This window comes from Balaenoptera physalus (assembly GCF_965194825.1).
Source record: "Balaenoptera physalus genome assembly, chromosome: 4".
NCBI lineage: Eukaryota > Metazoa > Chordata > Mammalia > Artiodactyla > Balaenopteridae > Balaenoptera > Balaenoptera physalus.
The window spans coordinates 5,895,612-5,916,049 of NC_138891.1; positions in this window are offsets into that span (position 1 = coordinate 5,895,612).

Here is a 20,438-nt window from a genome sequence, read left to right on the forward strand (position 1 = left end):
TTTACAAGCATTGCCTTTGTTGAGGCATAGTTTTGGTGTGTGAATGAAGCCAGTTGTTATCTCTCCCCCCTCCACTGCAACTGCTCTCTGCAAGGGAGCGATGCACTCAAGGATGGTGATCAAATGAGTTAAGTGGGCAAGTACCCTCTCATAAATGTGGTTTGGAGAACGTGGTTGCTTCCAGAGGGTCTCAGTGGGACTTCTTATGTCTTCCCTCCAAGTCTAAGGTCTTCAGGTGTGTGAAACACACTGTAGCCTGGATTACCTAGCTGGTCACGGGCTCAGAGCACGGCCAGAAATTCATTGCATTTTAATGCTTGAAGGTAACCAGATAAAACAGGGTTTACTGTCCCCTCTCCCTGTAATTGACATTTTAAGAAAGAAGAAATCAGAGTTAATCAAATTATGCAAAGGCTTCACCTTTTATTAAATAGCAGAGGTGGACCATGACGGATGCTCTGATTCTAAAATTCTTGGTGGGTTTGCAGTAAACAGCCGCCGTCGAAAGATACTGGAGCTTGGGAAGTGGGGGGGGGCAGTGGCCGAATGTAGGTGCAAGGAAGTGATCCCTCACGGTACAACCTCTGAATGACATCAGAGACCTGTTGAGTGAGACCTGACTTTGAGAGAAAGGAAGTTCTGGAGGAGGCAGATATATCCTGGACCATTGAAAAAGAAGAGGAGAATTGAATTGGTATCTTAACAAAATAAACATTAAAAACTGTCAACGCCACCACAATTCATCCCAGTGACTTTCTAAGCACTAGAGTGAAAGAAAAATTGAAGGAAAAAGCAGGAAAAAAAAAAAAAAAGCTCATTCCGGAACACAGAAAAGCTCTTGTACTTGTGGAAGCAGAGGTGAAAGGGCTCAGAAATAGCAAAATGAATGGTGTTCCCAGAACTATGTGTCTTTTCAAGCTGAACTTGGAGAGGAAAGAGCTAGCTTTCTAGCTGCTACCAATTGCTCTCATAATGCCTTTTCCAGAGCACTTATCCATGCATCTTCAGTGAGCTATCCCACATCAAGATACAGGCAAAGCCCAGTACAAGGTCAGCTCTGATAATGAACTGTTCTGCATAATGATGTAGCACTTCCATGCCCCTCACCCAACAAGACACCATATCACTGCTTTGTTAATCCGATTACAAAGATTTTGTCAGGCTCTGCCAGGTGTGCAGAGCTGCTTTCTGAGCTCTGAGCACTGTTTAATCGTATCCTGGCTGTCAGGTCTGGATCCTGAGCAGAGGGGAACACGAATCTCTTACTACAGGTTACAAACTCAAAGGCCAGCCTATTGTCGCTACATAGTGACACTGGCCCAGAGGTTCCAGATCTTTCAGTGTTTCAGGGAAATACGTATTGTCTGTAGCCCATGGGTTGGATGCCACATGTTAACCAAAAAAACTAAAAAAAACAAAAAAACAAACATATGCATGTGGCATCCAACCCACAGGCTACCTTCACACTAAAATGTATATACTACTCAATTGTTTATCAAGTACTTTGCTATTGTATATATAACTAGAGTCTTAGAACATAGGTAAGATAAATACCATTCCCATTTCATAGGTGAGGAAAATACAATTTATAGGTGTAAAGTGACTTGTTTATAATTCTACAACCAGGGAGTAGAAAAGATTAAATGCTGATCTGAGCCCTAGACTCATGATCTCTTCAGCAACCTTTGTTCTATGTTAAATGCACTCTGTTTCTTCTAATGCCTTATATTACATCACTCAGTATTGAAATCAATGCCAACAGAATACAGAAAAGTGAGAGTTGAATGTGGATCAAACAACTCACTACTGGACAATTAATCCTGGAAGAGGGGAGCAGAATCTACATATAATTTGATTCTTTACATGCTTGTTTGTTTACCTTTCCATTTCTGATAAGTAGCCAAGTCCTCATAAAAGTAAAAGCTGCTCTAGCATCTCTGAGGTGGGAAACAATAGACATTAGTGTCCGAGAAGGAAATAATTAAATGTCTACTGCACACCTCACTCTGAAAGCAACGTTATAGATGTTGTTATGGAAGGAACAGGAAGGGCTATACTTGGAAATGATATGCAATAAATAGAAAGGAAATAGAAGGGATTCATAATAATTTGCCAGTTACCTATGTTTTGAAAACTAGAAGCTGGAAACTTAGAACACTCTAACAGGTGGCAAAGCCCAGCCATGGGAAGAGATATATATTTCCAATTAGCCTTGGTAATAATAAAAATATATACTATTTTTTTTGAGCTCCTACATTGTGCTGTACCCTCTACTTATAACTACAAAGACAATATCAACAATACTCACAACGGTCCTCCATGGTAGGGTTTAGAATTTTGGTCTATTATTATTGATGGAATTGTGACCTAGAAAGATCACACAACTAGAGCATAGTGTATCAGGGACTTCCATATAGTATAGAGGCTCTAAGATGATGACACCTACTATTCAGCTTCAAAACTAGGCAAATCACTCATAGGGATCTCTTATAAAAGTCCAGGGCAACGTAAACCCCCATCAACAGAAGAATGGATAAAGAAGATGTGGTATATATATACAATGGAATATTACTCAGCCATTAAAAAGAATTAAATAATGCCATTTGCAACAACATGGATGGACCTAGAGATCCACTCATACTGAGTGAAGTAAGTCAGACAGAGAAAGAGAAATACCGTGATATTGCTTATATGAGGAATCTAAAAAAAAAATGATACAAATGAACTTATTTACAAAACAGAAACAGACTCACAGATTTAGAGAACAAACTTATGGTTACCGGGGGGACGAGGTGGGGGAGGGATAGTTAGGGAGTTTGGGATTGACATGTACACACTGCTATATTTAAAATGGATAACCAACAAAGACCTACTGTAGAGCACAGGGAACTCTACTTAATACTCTGTAATGGCCTATATGGGAAAAGAATCTAAAAAAGGGTGGATAGATGTATATGTATAACTGATTCACTTTGTTGTACACCTGAAACTAACACAACATTGCAAATCAACTATACTCCAATATAAGGTAAAAAGTTAAAAAAAAGTTCAGGGCAAACGCAGGGTTGAGATAAGTGCAGATGTTTCAGGTAAACAGAGAGAAGAAACCACGGGGTATGTTTCTGCTGAGGCATGGCCACCTACCAGTGTACGGCTGCACTGAGAATGATGACTCTATCTCCATGGCCCCCATCTCCTCATTATTTTGTATTTTCTCTATTCTTTCAGGGGAAGTATTAGTTTTCTTTAGTTTCATATTTTTTTAGTCCCCTTCTTTTCTTTTCCCTAAAACTTTCCTTTTATCTTGGCTGACCACAATAGAGATTTGTCCCCATTCTACCTAGGGGGGTGTAGTGAGAGCAAAGAACAGGCAGGGTGAAGACAGCACCAGTCCTGGAAGATCTGCTGGCCCACAGGAAGACAGGCACTGGAGAGAGAGAATCAGAGACCACTGCGATCAGCTGAGACCTTCCTTCCTGTAGTTTCACTCTGTCTCCTTCATTCATTCTCCTTGTAAAATGCCAAAGTTTCACTCCTATGCTTGCTCAGAAGCTATCTACTTAGCTTCCTAAATTGGTTAGTTTCAGGAATTCAGAGACCAGGGCAGAACTGTGTCATCTTTCCCCTACAATTTTTGGAAAAATTCCCATTTTATGTTTTGGTGTGTATCCAAAAGAGGTGCAAGGAAAAATAAGCCTTCAATAAATTGTAATTTATTCCTAAAAGTCAACTCTGGACTTAGCTGTCTTAAATTAAGGTAGCCTACAATTTTGAAAATCAAAGGGAGCTCACACACACCCACAAGAACTTAAGAGCAAACAAAAAAAGCAGAGAATGAAGCCCAGACTCCCCCCTCCCCAGAAACCAACAGTTTCAGGCAGCAGGGGGTCAGCATTTTTGTCTGGCTGCCTCTGTGTTCTACCAGTGGGTATAGAAAAAACATTTCAGCAGTTTTTTTAGCCAGAGAATTATTGCTTCCTTTGCTTTGTGAATTTGCTGAGTCCTCAGGATGGGCAGCTTAAAAAAAAAAAAAAGAAAGAAAGAAAGAAAAAATCAATGCCAGTTGGTTCTAGAGGAAATGCTTCCAATGATTCTGATGTCATCTCATCATGGAAGGGAGGGAGGGAGGGAGGGGATGTGATGTCATTACTATTTATTAATATAGAAATGAAACATCATGATATCTTCTCTCCTTCCTGAGATGACAGTGAGAGGTTCAAGACAGAAGCTGACGCATCTCCCCAGTAATAGTAAATTGTGTCATTGAGAAGACCTTCCCCGAGTGGCTTCACCAAATGACTCATGCAAAATGTATAACTCTGTTGTGAAACCCAGAGTTAATGAGGTGAAAAATATAGAGTCCCCCTGTCTTGTGAAGCTCTTTAATTCACCTGTTCCTTCATTTAAACAAATATTTGAGGGACAATTATTATGTAATAAGCTCTGTACTACATATTAGGATTCATGTGTGAATAATAATAACAAAAAAGATAATAATATGAATAATAGCAACACATATTTATTAGCACTCAGTGTGCCAGAAACTGTGCCTGGAATTCACATACATTTTCTCATTAAATTGTCTCCTCAAAAGCCCTGTGATACAGATATAATTATTGTCTTATTTTACAAATGAGGAAACAGAAGCTTAGAATAGGAAAGCATCTTGCTATAGGTAGCAAATAATGGAACCACAATTTAAATTCAAGCTGAAGGGCTCTAGAAAACACAGAGTTGATCGCTTTACTCTCTCACCTGAAGGTTTTCAGGGAAAGTTCTGAATACCGTATTTTATTCAGCAGGGAGACTTGATTGGGCAGTTATCTTTAACACGAAAATACCACCGAAGGTGGTCACACACTAACCCAACTTCTCTTTAGTTCTATTATAAGTAGGGGGAGTTGGAATCACTTGCTCAACAGGAATATTCAATTGGATCTCTGGTTACATAAAAGATGAATTTTAAGCTCAAAGACTATCAGATTTGTGGTGGACTTAGAGATCCTTATATCACTCCTATTCGAATAACTATTTTTAATGTAAAATAAATATATTTATTTATATTTAGTGTAGTATAGATATATGTGTTCATTTCAAATAAAAATGCACTTGGAAGCACATGTTTAAAAAGACACTTAGAGGGCTTCCCTGGTGGCGCAGTGGTTGGGAGTCCGCCTGCCGGTGCAGGGGACACGGGTTCGTGCCCCGGTCCGGGAGGATCCCACATGCCGCGGAGCGGCTGGGCCCGTGGGCCACGACTGCTGAGCCTGCGCGTCTGGAGCCTGTGCTCTGCAACGGGAGAGGCCGCGACGGTGAGAGGCCCGCGCACCGCGATGAGGAGTGGCCCCCGCTTGCCGCAACTAGAGAAAGCCCTCACACAGAAACGAAGACCCAACACAGCCAAAAATAAATAAATTAAAAAAAAAAAAAAGACACTTAGAATAATTTTCAGCTATAAAAAGGAATGAAATTCAGATATAAGTTGACAACATGTAAAAACATTATGCTAAGTGCAGGAAGCCAGTCACAAAAGACAACATGAAATGTGATTCCATTCATATGAAACTTCCAAGGAGGAAAATCTATAGAGATACAAAGTAGATTAGCAGTTTCCTAGAGCTGGGGTGGCAGGTGGGACATAAGGGGTGATAGCTAAAAGACACAGGGTTTCTTTTAGAGGTGATAAAAATATTCTAAGATTGCCTGTGGTAATGGTTGCACATATCTGTGAATATACGAAAAATCATGGAATTTATGTTTTAACCGGGTAACTTGTATAATATGTGAACTGTATCTCTGAAGCTGTTTAAAAAGAAAGGCAGGGGGTAGGAAGCAAGGAGCCCAATTCTTATCACTTCCACTCACAGTGAGACTCCTGAGTCAGTTTTTCAGAGCTTTAAGTTTCAAAAAAAAAAAAAAAAATTACTCACAACACTATTTTAAGCCATTTTATGAGTGACAAAATAGAAGCCACTGCTAAAAATGTATGAGCTACATAGCACAGGGAGATCAGCTCAGTGCTTTGTGACCACCTAGAGGGGTGGGATAGGGAAGATGGGAGGGAGATGCAAGAGGGAGGGGATATGGCGATATATGTATACATATAGCTGATTCACTTTGTTGTACAGCAGAAACTAACACAACATTGTAAAGTAATTATACTCCAATAAGGATGTTAAAAAAAAAAAAAAAGTATGAGGTAGAGTAAGATGATTTCTCTTCCTCCTTCACTCCAGCCCCAGAGAACATTATTAATGGATTAGCCAAGTCAAAGAAGCAGTTGACAATAGACCATGTTACTACGGTTTGGAGCTTTCCTTTTGATGATGGAAAGGATTATAGTTCAGAGTCCACATGGAGTGGCTCACCTTTACCCATCTTTTACCCATCACCCCTTTACCCACTCTTCTCTCCAGTCAGTTGAAAAAGGAAAACAGGCTTGGAATTGTTTCACCTTGGAAGTAACCCTCTTCTAGAAAAACCTAAAACAGGTCAATGTAACTCTTTCAAAGGACTAAGGAGAAGCATTCTCTCTCCTCCTTTTCTTGGCTTGCCATTTGTTGGAATTATCTTCCTTGCCATTGAAGTTGTATTATATCTTGTTATCTCCTTTTCTCTTCTCAAAGACTTATGAAGGTGGAGCTATGTCAGTCTCCCTCAGTAGCCTATTTCAATGTTTTATGTCTAAGACACTAAAACAGTCTTAATAATGCCCAGTCAAAATCAAACTTACTGTGGTTAAGGCAAGTTGCTCTCTTTGTGTCACCCCCAGAAATAGAAAAATGCATCTTGCCTGCACTTAGAGATTTTATTTTCTATACTTAGAATAAAAGTGAAAAATAGAATCTTGCTAATAGGCCACGTAGCCTTCAACCTCCAATTTCATTCTAACGAAAACATAAGTAAAAGTAAAACCTCTCAGTACACTGACAAATAGAACTGCCACGTAACCTGATGTCAGAATCTGGGCTCCATTGTCATTAATTTAACAGTAATTAATCACTGGGGTGCTGGGAGGTCTGCTTCTTGTCAAATCAAGATTCCATCTCTTGATACAATTATTGTTTTATAAAGGAGGGATGATAATGAGATAGTTTTTGCTTTCACTACTGTCCATACTGAACCCAAGTCTGCACCAGTAAGAACATTAGGTAGTTGCTCCTCTTTCCAGGGACTGCTGATTTCGGAAAGAGGAGAAACCATTTGCAGATGTAGGAAGCTATTGAACCTATAGGAAGCTTTTTGGGTCCAGTCTTTCTAGTTGGAAGGTAGATGGCTCCCACAACACCAGATGAGCTCTTGGATTCTACTCAAAGCATGCTGTTCATTGCCCACACTCTGCAATGTGTATTCATGCCTTCTGTTCATTTTTAAATTGGGATTTTTGGGGAGAATGGTGTCTGAGAAATGGAGGTGTAAGAATTTCTAATGCCCAACACATCGCAAGTATATCATTTTGAACAACTTTCTGGGTATGAAAATGCCATCATGAGAGTTAAAGATTCCAGGTAAGAGATTATAGCACCTCAGTGAAGCACAGAAATAAGAAAAGAATCATTGAGGAAGGGAGGAAATATAGATTCACATTACCCCCATCACCCCTTCACCAAGTCCAAGCAACCCAATGTGGAGATACTTCCTCCATGGAAGGAAAAGAATGAGGTGAAGGCCCAACTTTACCATTAACCCCCTCATTAATGCTCAGACACCAGGCTGACTCCTGGGGCCCTAGGTAGCTTCCAGTGGACTCCTGTAAACCCAGGCACCTGACTCATTCAGGTGCTTGCTGGCTCCAGTGACCCCAGGTGGCTCCCATGGCCCCAGGTGACTTCTGCAAACCAAGTTCCCACTAGGCCACCACAAACCCAGGCCTCTGGCTCACTCTGGCATCTGCCAGCTTCCTCAGCGACAGGTAGCTCTTGTGATCCCAGGCTCCCAGTGGACTCCAGGAAATCCAAGCTCCCAACTCACCCTGACACTGACCAGCTTCCTCAGGCCTGACTGGTTCCCACGGCACCAGGCTCTCCATCAGCCCCTGCAAACTCAGGCTCCAGGTGGGCACATGTGAACCCAGGTTCCCAGGTGGGCCCAGTGATAAGCCAACTAACATGGGCCCAGGTTTTGTACCAACTTCAGCTGGTTTCTATTAGCTTAAAATAGACTGTTTTATCTATAAGATGTTTTATGTAAGAGTCATGGTAACCACAAAGTAAAAACCTCCAATAGATACATAAGAGATAAAGAGAAGGGGATCAAAGCAAAGCAGTGCAGAAAATCATCAATTCACAAAAGAAGGCAGCAAAAGAGGGAGAAGGGAACAGGGGAACTACAAAAGAGCCACAAAACAATAAGATGTCATGAGTAAGCCCTTATCTATCAATAATTACTTTAAATGTAGATGAAATAAATTGTCCAATCAGAAGGTGTAGAGTGGCTGAATGGATTAAAAGACAACACCACATTATACACTGTCTACAAGACTCACTTCAGCTTCAAGGACACACACAGACTAAAAGTAAAGGGATGGGAAAAGGTATTCCATGCAAATGGAAACTAAAAGAGATCTGGGGTAGCTATACTTAAATCAGACAAAATAGAAGTCAAAAACCATAGCAAGAGACCAAGATGTCATTATATAATGATAATTGGGTCAATTCATCCAGAAGATATAACAAATATAAATACATATGCACTCAATATTGAAGCCCTTAAATATACTAAACAAATACAGATCTGAAGGAAATATAGACAGCAATACAACAATAGTAGGGGACTTCAATATCCCATTTTCAACAATATATCCAGGCAAAAAATCAATACAGAAACATTGGATATGAGCTATACCTTGGACCAAATAGCCTAACAGACATATATAGACTATTCCACGACAAAGCATCATAATACACGTTTTTCTGAAGTGCACATGAAACATCTTTCAGAATAAATCATATGTTAGGTCACAAAACAAATCTTCACAAATTTAAGAAGATTGAAATCATACTAAATTTTTACTGACAAAAATGGTATGAAACTAGGAATCAATAATAGGAGGAGAATAAGAAAATTCACAAATATGTGGAGGTTAAACAATATGCTATTGAGGATCAAAGAGACTACTGTTAAAAATTATATTAAAAAAAATTTGATAACCTGGAAGAAATTGATAAATTCCTAGAAACACACATACAACTTATCTTGACTGAATCATGAAGAAATAGAAAATTTGAACAGATCAATAACAAGTAAGGAGATTGAATCAGAAATCAAAAACCTCACATCAAAGAAAAGCCTAGAATCAGATGGTTTCACTGGTAAATTCTAACAAATAGTTGAAGAAGATTTAACACCAGACTTTCTGAAACTGAAGTTTGAAAAAGAGAAATTGAAAAAATCAAAGAGGAGGGAGCACTCCAAAACATTTTATGAAACCAGCATTAACCTGATGCTAAAGCCAGATAAGGACACTTCAAGAAAAGAAAATTAAAGACCAATATCCCTGATGATTACAGATGCAAAATTCTCAACAAAATACTAGCAAACCAAATTCAGCAGAACATTAAAAAGCTCATGATCCAATGGGATTTATCCCTGGGATACAAGGAGGGTTCACAAATGCAAATCATTAAATGTGATACATCACATTAGTAAAATAAAAGTAAATACCATGATCATCTCAATAGGTGCAGAAAAAATATTTGGCAAAATTCAACATCCTTTCATGATAAAACTCACAATAGGAATTGGGTTTTTAAGGAACATACCTCAACATATAAAAGCCAATGTATATAACAAATCTACAGTTAACATCATACTCAATGGCAAAAGTTTGAAAGTTTTCCTATAATATCAGGAACAAGGCATGGATGTTCACTCTTATTCAGCATAGTACCAGACGTCTTAGCTAGGGCACTCAGGTAAGAAAAAGAAATAAAAGGCATCCAAACTGGACAGGAAGAAGTAAAACTGTTTGCTTGTAGATGATACAATTTTATATATGAAAACCCAAAGACTCCACTAAAAAACTATTAAAACTAATTAGTGAATTCAGTAAAGTTGCAGAGTACAAAATCAACATACAAAAATCAGTTGTGTTTCTATACACCAACAAGGAACTATTGGAAAAAGAAATAAAACAATTCCATTTATAATAGCATCAAAATAAAAATATAATTCTTAAGAACAAATTTAACCATGGAGGTGAAAGATCTACACACTGAAAATAGCAAGACATTGATGAATGAATTGAAGAAGACACAAATAAATGGAAAGATATCCTGTGTTCAGAGAATCAGAAGAAATAATATTGCTAAGATGTCAGTACTACCCAAAATAATCTACAGATTCAATTCCTACCAAAATTTCAACAACACTTTTCACAGAAATAGAAAAAAATTCTACAATGTGTATGGCATCACAAAAGAACCTGAATAGACAAAGTAATCATACAGAAGAAGAACAAACCTGGGGGCATTGCAATTCCTGATTTCAAACTTTATTACAAAGCTATAACCATCAAAAGAGTATGTTAGTGGCATAAAACTGACACACAGATCAATGTAATGGAATTAAAAGCCCAGAAATAAAACTGCACATATACAGTCAACAAATATTTGACAATAGTGCCAAGAATACCCAATGGGAAGAGGATTGTGTTTTCAATAACAATGTTAGGAAACAGAATATTCACATGCAGAAGAATGAAATTAGACCCCTATCTTATACCACTCACAAAAATTAACTCAAAATGAATTAAAGACTTATATGCAAGACCCAAAACTATAAAACTTCCAGATGAAAATACAGGGAAAATACTCCCTGACATTGGTCTTGGCAATGATTTTTTGGATATGATACCGAAAGCGTAAGCAACAAAGGCAAAAATAAACAAGTGACACTACAGCAAACTAAAAAACTTCTGCACAGCAAAATGAGAAGGCAACTTATGTAATGAGAAAATATTTGCAAACACATACCTGATAAGAGGTTAATATTCAAAGTATATAAGAAACTCATAAAATTCAATAACCAAAAAAAAAAAAATCTATCATACAATGGTCAGAAGACTTGAATAAACATTTTTCCAAAGAAGACATTTCAAGGGTCTATGAAAAAATTGTCAACATCATTAATCACTAGGGAAATCAAATCAAAATCAGTGAGATAACACCTCACACCTGTTAGAATGACTATCATGAAAAAGACAAGAGATAACATGCTGGTGAGAAGAGGGAACCCTTGTGCAATGTTGGTGGGAATGTAAATTGGTACAGCCACTATGAAAACAGTAAGAACTTTCTTCAAAAAATTAAAAATAGCACTACCATATGATCCAGCAATCCCACTTTTGTGTATATATTGGAAGTAAATGAAATCATTATCTTGAAGAGAAATCTGCATTTCTATGTTCATTGCAGCATTACTCACAATAGCCAAGACATGGAAACTACCTAAGTGTCCATCAAAGGATGAATGTATAAAGAAAATGTGATACACACACACACACACACACAAGAATATTATACAGCCATTAAAAGAAGGAAATCTTGCCTTTTGTGACAACATGGATGGACCTTGAGGGCTTTATACTAAATGAAAAATGTCAGATAGAGAAAGACAAATACTGTGTATATTCTCACTCATTTGTGGAATCTAAAAAAGCTGAACTCATAGAAATAGAAAGTAAAAAGGTGGTTGCCAGGGGGTAAAGGGTAGAGGGAATGGGAAGATATTGGTCAAAAGGTACAAACTTCCACTTATAAGATGAATAAGTTCTAGGGATCTAATACACATTATGGTGACAATAAGTAATAATACTATATTATATATACATTATATTATATGCACTATATTATATATACTACAATATACATTATCTATATTATATAAATATAATACAGATTATATGCTTAAAAATTGTTGAGAATAAATCTTACATGTTATTACCACAAAAAATTGTAATTATGTGAGGGGATGGACGTGTTAAGTTTATCATAGTAATCATTTTGCATTATCAAATCATCACACTGTAGACCTTAAACTTACATATATGTCAACAATTTTTCAATTAAGTTGGAAATAAAGAGATAGATAAATAAATAAATTGGACATTTTTTCCTATCCATTTGTAGAAGTTATTAAATATTTGGAGGCTAACTTAGTACTTGCCTGATCAATATATTTTCATAGTTTTACTTTCAACATTTCTGTGTGTTTTACATGTGCCTCTTCTTTAAAGAATAAAACTGCACTCTTTTGACTTTCCCTCCATTGCCAACCTACCAGCAATTTATGTCAATCCCCCCTTCATGAACATTCCTTGAATCAATCCAGCTGTTTCCATAACCATTGCTACCACCTTTGTCCATTTATTGTCTTGTTTCACCTGGACCACTATGCACAGACAGGTCTTCCTTATCCAAATATGCTGTCTTCCAATCCAGTCTCCATTCCCAGGCACACATGAGATTTTTAAAATCTAAAAAAAATTTTAAATTTAAAATTGTAAAAATCTGATCATGTCACCCCTGAACTTAAGAACTCTTTAACTACTGCTCTCTAATATGATCTCCAAATCTTAGCACAGATTGCAAGGCCCTTCACGATCTGAACTACGGTAATCCCACCATCCTTACCCTGTGTTATTATCCCCATTGATCTTGATGCTTCAGCCACTCTTCATTCTGTTCCTCCAATATGCCATGCTTTCTCCTGCCTCTGAGCTTCTACACATGTCATTTCCTATGTCTCTGATATTTTTGCCTAACATCTGTTAATCCTTTGCACCTTAACTTGAGCTTGAGTTATTTAATGAGACCTCAACGACCCCATCCATAAATGCACCTATCTCAGATGAAGTTAGCTGCAACAAGCTCCAAAAATTTGCCAATAAATCCTGCTTTTGTTAATACTTTTATTTTGATGCTTTATAATATATATTATATACTATTTATATAAATATCTACAAAAATAATAATTGATAAATGATACATAACCACAGTCTCAATATAAAAAAAAATGACAATTATACAGAGTAAAAATGCAAAGATTTCCCACTTAATTTTTTATTTGTTCTCTCCCAAATCCCATTTTTTACCCTAGAGATAATCATTGTTATTGGTTTGGCATATAGCCTTGTAGATTTTCTTTTATATGCATTTAAATATACAAAGTTTTGTTGCTCTTACTTAATTAAAAGAATATTCCTATAATATGATTATATTTTTTTCACTGGACAATATGTCTTGGAAACCCTGTCTTTTAAATTATATGTATCATCATTTATTTACCTAGTCACCTATTGAAAAACGTTTAAGTGATTTCTAAATTTGAATATTAGAAGGAATGCTTCAGTAAGTTTTCCTATACAAATATCATTTTGTAGAAGTACTAATATTTCTACAAAACACACACCTTAGAAATGGCATTGCTAGGTTAAATAATATGCACTTCTTTGTTGTTTTTCTTTTTTTCAAAATGTTGTTAGATATTCCTATACTTTGTCTCTTCCATTTGATCTTTAGAATTAATCTGTCAGTTCCATGAAAAAACTGTGCACAATATGATTGGGAATATCACAGAAAAGAATGCATTCAAAATCAAATGCTAAAAGAATGACATTGAAAGACATTTAGGATATATATTATTACATACAAAAATTATTGATAAAACTTTTAAAATCATAGTGCCCAAGGGGAGAGAAATAAATCTATTTATCTAGGCACTTTTAGAAAGAAATATACTAAAACATTACTAGTGATAGTCACTGGTTGATAGCAACACTGGTGATTTTTATGTCCTTATATTTTTAACTGACTATTCTCCATTTTACATAATGAGTATATGAATTACACAACATAAAAGTTATTTCTTCTCAAAACAAAAAATGAAAGCCTGTTAACACGCATATCTCTAGAAGAAGCAACATATCTGAAACATTCTTCAATTGAAGCAAAGAAATTAATTTAAGTACAGAGCCAATTTGCTTACAGAAAGAAGAGTAGATGGGGGCTGCCTAATTTTATCATCCAATCTTCATGTAAGTAAAATCCTTTCCTCATTGCCTGAAGATATCGTGTTGGATGGCAGTAAACAAGAAAAGATGAAGTGAGAATTCAATAAAAAAATTTATTTCAACAGAAAACCCCCAATATTGTGGTACACATAAATGTGCTGGCTGGTCTTACTTTAAGTTTATGACCACACACTTCAAGTGGGCCCTCAGGGCTGCCTAGCAATCCTCCTCTATTTCCACACTCAATTCACTCTCCTTTTTTTGGAGCTCTTGCTCCTCATTTTACTAATAAAATTGCAAGTAGAACACAGCTCCCATATCCTCGTGCTTCTTTTAAGTTGACCAACCTGCCTCTTTATTTCTCCATAGACTCCACCTTCCTTTCTGTTAGAATGGGTGAATTGTCTATAATTCTAAAGCCAGTCCATCCACCTGTGCCCTGGACCCTACACACAGCCTTTACTCAGGCAATTATACCTTCCCCTTCATCCATTTCTATTGCAGAATGCTATGAATATATAAAATAAGAACAACCTCTAAATAGAGAAAAATGTAGTTATATTTAAATTTTATTCTAGATATATACTTTCTGAGTGTTTGTGGTGAAAATAAAGAAGAACTAACACTATCCTCTAGGGATCATTTAAGGAATAGGCATAACATACAAGAAGGCAATAACCTCATCTCCTCCCTTGGACCTTGTCTATTAACAAAACCTCAGCTTCAAGCATCCCCCTTTCTTATCTCTTGTATTTCCAACTCACTCCTTCTGGTTACACAAATCCAATGAATTTTTAAATCCACAGGAATTTCTAATCCATTGACCCTATAAATTTTCACTACCTATCACCCCAATAAAACTTTGTCCCTTTGCCTGGCAAGCCTCTCTTTATTGCATTATTCCCATTAGCATTCAAACAGGATGCACTATCTTCTCATTAAAACATAAGTTATTTCTTTCTCTGATCTTCTTTGAGTAAATCTGATTTTTTTTTTGTCATTTTCTAATATCTCTCCTATTATTCTCTCTTGAATGCCTTCTGATAAATTTTTCCTTCCCACCTTTCATTCTTACCACTAACACCATTTTTGTCCAGTCAAAAAGGACCTGTTACCAAAGTCCACATTACCAAATTCAACAGTCAATGATAAGTCCTCTTCTAATTCAGTTTCTCAGTAGCATTTGATACAGGCAATCATGCCTTTTTAAAAATATTCTTTACCTGTTCCTTGGGATCCCATACTCGTCTGGCTTTTCCTCCCTCTCAGTTTACTGTACAGATCTTTCTCTACTTCCTGGTATCCAAATATTGCAAAGCCCAGGGCTCAATGTTTAATTACTCTCTAAGTGTGATCTTCACCAAGTCTATGGCTTTAAACACCATCTACATACTAATTACTCCAAAAACATATTTAGTCTTAACTTCTCCTCTGAACTACAAACTCCAAATCCTACTGCCTACTGAACAGTTTCAGCCAAATTTCAAATAAACATCTCAAATTTAACTTATCCAAAACTGAAATATTGTACCCTCTCCCAAGTTTTCCTCATCTGTGTTCTCTTGCTCAGGAAATTCCATCACCAGTCACTTAGGTGTTTAGCCAAAAAGCTTGCAATCATCTTTGACCCTTCTCTTTTCTTTCACACACTACATCTGATCCATTAGAAAATAAGTTGGCTGTATCTTCAAAATATATCCCATCTCCAAACTTTATTCACCACTTTCACCACAACTACCGAACGATTCCTCACCTCAGTTACTACCAAGCCCTCTGAATGCTGACCTCCCTCACTCTGTCCTCACCATGGCCATTTCTGCCCAGCACCATTGGAATGGCAATGTAAAATATAAACTAGAGCATGTTCCCTCTCTGCCTTAAAATCTCCAGTGCTTTCTCTTCTCACCTAGAATAAAATTCAAACTCCATACCATGGCCTATGGACTTGCTTAGCTTTCTCTCCAACATGATTTTTTGACACTCTCCCCCTTACCATGCTCCATCCTCACTGGTCTCTTTGTCATCCCATGAGCATGTGATATCTTGAGGCCTCGGGGCACACTAAATCCTCCAGCTACTCTCTTTCCAGCATTGTTAGCACAAGTTTGTGTGCCCTATGCACACGGAGGCCAAACAAACTGAATCTTCAGAGTTTAGAGCAGAGAAAGGTTTAGTGCAGGGCCATGCTAGGAGACTGGTGGTTCATGTTCTAGCAAAGCAATTTTAAAAGCCAGGTGAGGGAGAGCGGTCACAGGGGATGTGATCAGCTCCTGCACAATTCTCTGATTGGCTGATGGAGAGGTAACAGGGTGGTGTCACAGGGGTTAACATTATCAGTCCTTAGACTCCAGGAGGCCTGGGGGCTATGTATGTGTCCAAGGTCATCAAGTAGTTAATATCTTCCATTTAGTGGGGGTTTTCACATCTGTAAAACAACTCAGGAAAGGTGCCTCTGATACCGTCATCTGGGTACTTCAGAGCGGAGCTACAGCAGAGGATATGGGGGAAGGCCTGTCCCAGGAAGGCCCCATAGGGTCCCGCTCAGTTACAACATCACCTCCTAACTTTATTTAGGTTTCTTCTTAAATGTCACCTTCTTAGAAAGGGCTTTCCTGTTAATCGTATATAAAAACAGTAAACTCCCTAAACCCTGTCTCTTTTCTTTTCCTAAGCTTATTTGATGATTCTCTACTGCATTTGTTAATACTAACCTTATATCTTTACTTATTTTCTGTATCTCAACAGACTCTAATTTCTATCAGAAGAGAAAGTTTGGCCCATGACTGTATTCCCAATGTCTAGATCAATGCCTGGCAGGTAGTAGGCATTCAATAAATATTTGTTGGATAAGTGAATGAAATAAATCATACTTCCTGTGCTACCTGCTTTCTTAATTGCCATTACTTTAAACTCACTAACTTCATCGCTAGAGCATGCCTTTAAGCTTAGACATTTCACCCAAGAATTAGAAAGTCATGTTCACAAGGTATCTAGAATCACAAAAACATTTTTTGTATAAGAGAACAACATAAGGATTGAGAAAATATATTAATGTGTGAGAAATAAGTGGCTTCCCAGAAGCCCACTCTGCTCAGTGTTTTTGGCTGAATATAAAGCCTCTGGTCTTTTCAAGGGAATGTCTTTCCCCAAAGCTCCTAGTCCCTTGGCAGGATCTGGTTATAATTTTATGTGAAGAAAATCTCAAGATTTCAGATGTTGAATTCTATTCCCAGCTCTGCTAATTCTTAACTGTGTGGCTTTAGCATGTGACTTCACCTTCCCTGGGCTTCAGATTTCTCACCTGTAAAACCAAAGCAGTTATACTGACCTGGCTTCCCAGGGATGCCATGAGGAACAGTCAATGATAATAATCATTAAAGAGGTATTCCTATCTCCACTGGATATTAATCAAGCACCATGGTATGCAAAACTCTGTTAGCTCTCTAAGATGCAGAGTGGATGGATAACAAAGAATATATCAGACATCATCTGCAGCCTGAAAGAATACCTGCTACAAAACATAAGAAAAAAACAATAGCATTATGCGAAAGAATTACCCTCTGTATGGACACAGTTTCCTTGTCATTTTTTCTCTTTATCCAAACCTTTACTCTCTTAGCTGTGAAATGAAAGAAGAAAGAAGCTATGGTGGCATTACGTCACAGAATTTCAGAGCCTTGAAGGATCCCAGCAGTCCTCTGCCTCTAGCCCAACCCTTTCACTTTAGAGATAAAATAATTGACAACAAGAGAGAGGTGAGCATTTTCCAGGTTCACCAGGCTGAGTGTCTAATCTTCTAACCCCATTTCATTGTGCTGGCTGATATACTAGTCTGCTCCTTACTGTCCCAAAGAATAGCATGGTGGCTAGATTCTATTTCTGGCAGCGTGAATGGCCAACTCTCTTTCAATGAGAAGCCCAGTCATTTAAGGCTATTAATTTGCCGGTAGTTTGGGCCCTAAGGATGAATTTGGACAGAAGATGATGAATAGAAACGAATAGTTTTTGAACCCTCTACCACTTTCTATCTAAAAATTCTACTAACCACTTTATATCTTCTATTTTGGTTCACCCTCATGATAACCATACAAGAGAGGCATTATCATACTTATTTAATAAAGAATCATGTTTTTATACTGTTTAATAACTGAATATCTGGAAATTTATATAACTTGCTTTAAATGATACATTTATTAAGTAATAGAGTTAAGATTTGGATCCAGATTTATCTTGTTCCCAAATTCTTTTTTCATCACTACAGAACATAGGAGAAGATTTGTGCTTCAATGAAAGCTTATGTATCTTTTATAGCAAGGGCCAGCAAACTTTCCCTTAAAGGGTCCAATTGCAAATATTGTAGGTTTATAGGCCATAAGGTTACATCTATCCAACTTTGCCATTTGGCATGATAAGCAATATATTAACAAATGGTTGTGTTTCAATAAAACTTTATTTACAATAACAGGTGGCTTGGCTGCAGCTAGAGTTTTCCAACCAGTAGTCAAAAGCTTAACTTTGAGTTAACTGACCCTGACCCTTTGGGCACTGTCTTACAACTAGCACTGTTAGTTGTAGATAACCAAGAACAATGTAAAATAATTCGTGTTTATAGACATGTAAATTCTGTTTGTCAGAGATTCAACTGACTTTCCTCTCTCACTGTGGAAGGAGCCAGTTTTGCCTTCCACTTGCACATTCATTTCAACAATCCTGATCTGCACATATGCCTGTTCCTTTGGATTCTCCTTTGAACAGGTTTGACATCTGCTAATCCCCTATTCATTAATGAATTAAATAAAATCTTTAACACATGTTCAATTTATATCTGATAGTTCTTATATTACCTTTTATGAAAATTATCCTTTAACAACAGTATACTAAAAAGCATGAGCATACTCCCTCTCTACATCCTACCTTGTAAAAATGGGACTTCATCATTTTTCCTCCTAGCTTCGGAAGAAATGAGAACATATCTGTTTCTGGGCCCCAGCAGAGACTCAGAGAGATCCCATCAACCGATACTCTCTACTGGCTGGGAGGTGCCATTATTTTCTTTTCTCTTATGCAACATGAAGTTTGCTTCCTTTCCATCATGTCATAAGAGAACATCAACACAATTTACTTGTCTTTTACAACGGGAAGAAAGAAAGTTGCCAACGTGATAAAGTGGTCTCCTTCACAGATTTGACAGAGGTGTTCTCCATTTTATGCTTAGCTGATGTGCTAAAGACAAAGCAAACTGACTCTGGAAATAAACATATTTTTTCACTCTTACCATCCTCCTCTCCCTCTCTCAGCTCCCTCCTGACCTGGATCACTTAGTACTGGATTCACCAGGGTTTGCAAATGACAACTATTCATTAGCAAATCTTAGCTTCTCAAGGTTGGGAAGAAACATTAAGGGTCATCACTTTCATGACAACAATGAAAAAGACAATAGTAATATCACAACAATAATAACAGCTAAGATTTTTTCATCACTTTTTTGGGCCGGGCAATCTTTTTCTTTTTCTTTTAACATCTTTATTGGAGTATAATTGCTTTACAATGGTGTGTTAGTTTCTGCTTTATAACAAAGTGAATCAGTTATACATATACATATATCCCCATATCTCTTCCCTCTTGCGTCTCCCTCTCACCCTCCCTATCCCACCCCTCTAGGTGGTCACAAAGCACGGAGCTGATCTCCCTGTGCTATGCGGCTGCTTCCCACTAGCTATCTATTTTACATTTGATAGTATATATAAGTGCATGCCACTCTCTCACTTCGTCCCAGCTTACCCTTCCCCCTCCCCGTGTCCTGAAGTCCATTCGCTACGTCTGCATCTTTATTCCTGTCCTGCCCCTAGATTCTTCAGAACCATTAATTTTTTTTTGATTCCATATATATGTGTTAGCATACAGTATTTGTTTTTCTCTTTCTGACTTACTCCACTCTCTATGAAAGACTCTAGGTCCATTGACCTCACTACGAACAACTCAATTTTGTTTCTTTTTATGGTTGAGTAATATTCCATTGTATATATGTGCCACATCTTTATCCATTCATCTGTAGATGGACACTTAGGTTGCTTCCATGTCCTGGCTATTGTAAATAGAGCTCCAATGAATATTGTGGAACATGACTCTTTTGGAATTATGGTTTTCTCAGAGTATATGCCCAGTGGAGGGATTGCAGGGTCATTTCATAGTTCTATTTTTAGTTTTTTAAGGAACCTCCATACTGTTCTCCATAGTGGCTGTATCAATTTACATTCCCACCAACAGTGCAAGAGAGTTCCCTTCTCTGCAGCATTTATTGTTTGTAGATTTTTTATGACGGCCATTCTGACTGGTGTGAGGAGATACCACATTGTTGTTTTGATTTGCATTTCTGTAATGATTAGTGATGTTGAGCATCCTTTCATGTGTTTGTTGGCAATCTGTA